The 928-nt window shown below is 40.8% G+C and overlaps 1 non-coding gene across 1 annotated transcript; it reads left to right on the forward strand.

Annotated features, from left to right (window-relative positions):
- The first annotated feature begins 613 nt into the window (after positions 1-613).
- LOC112746239 (small nucleolar RNA R71) lies at positions 614-721 on the forward strand. Its single transcript, XR_003174133.1, has one exon. It is a non-coding gene; the product is annotated as a small nucleolar RNA R71 (small nucleolar RNA).
- The last annotated feature ends 207 nt before the right edge of the window (positions 722-928 follow it).

Here is a 928-nt window from a genome sequence, read left to right on the forward strand (position 1 = left end):
TGAAACTTACAGTGGCCTTAGATAGATCAGAGACTAGATTTGCTAAATTAGAAGCATTTTGTTCAGAGTTCTCTGTCTATTGCTGAGTTGATGATGGAGAAGGCTTGTTATTGCTAAACCTGTTTCTTCCACCATTATTAAAGCCTTGTTGGGGCTTTTGATCCTTCCATGAGAAATTTGGATGATTTCTCCATGTTGAGTTATAGGTGTTTCCATAAGGTTCACCTAAGTAATTTACCTCTGCTATTGCAGGGTTCTCAGGATCATAGGCTTCTTCTTCAGAAGATGCCTCTTGAGTACTGTTGGATGCAGCTTGCATTCCATGCAGACTCTGAGAGATCATATTGACTTGTTGAGTCAATATTTTGTTCTGAGCCAATATGGCATTCAGAGTATCAACTTCAAGAACTCCCTTCTTCATAGGCGTCCCATTACTCACAGGATTCCTTTCAGAAGTGTACATGAACTGGTTATTAGCAACCATGTCAATGAGTTCTTGAGCTTCTGCAGGCGTTTTCTTTAGGTGAATGGATCCACCTGCAGAGGTGTCCAGTGACATCTTTGATAGCTCAGATAAACCATCATAGAATATATCCAGGATGGTCCATTCTGAAAGCATGTCAGAAGGACACTTTTTGGTCAACTGTTTGTATCTTTCCCAAGCTTCATAGAGAGATTCACCTTCTTTCTGTCTGAAGGTTTGAACATCAGCTCTAAGCTTGCTCAGCTTTTGAGGAGGAAAGTACTTGGCTAAGAAAGCCGTGACCAGCTTATCCCAAGAGTTCAGGCTGTCTTTAGGTTGAGAATCCAACCATAATCTAGCTCTGTCTCTTACAGCAAAAGGGAAAAGCATGAGCCTGTAGACTTCAGGATCTACTCCATTAGTCTTAACAGTATCACATATCTGCAAGAATTCAGTTAAGAACTG

This window comes from Arachis hypogaea, chromosome 14, assembly GCF_003086295.3.
Source record: "Arachis hypogaea cultivar Tifrunner chromosome 14, arahy.Tifrunner.gnm2.J5K5, whole genome shotgun sequence".
NCBI classification, from domain to species: Eukaryota; Viridiplantae; Streptophyta; class Magnoliopsida; order Fabales; family Fabaceae; genus Arachis; species Arachis hypogaea.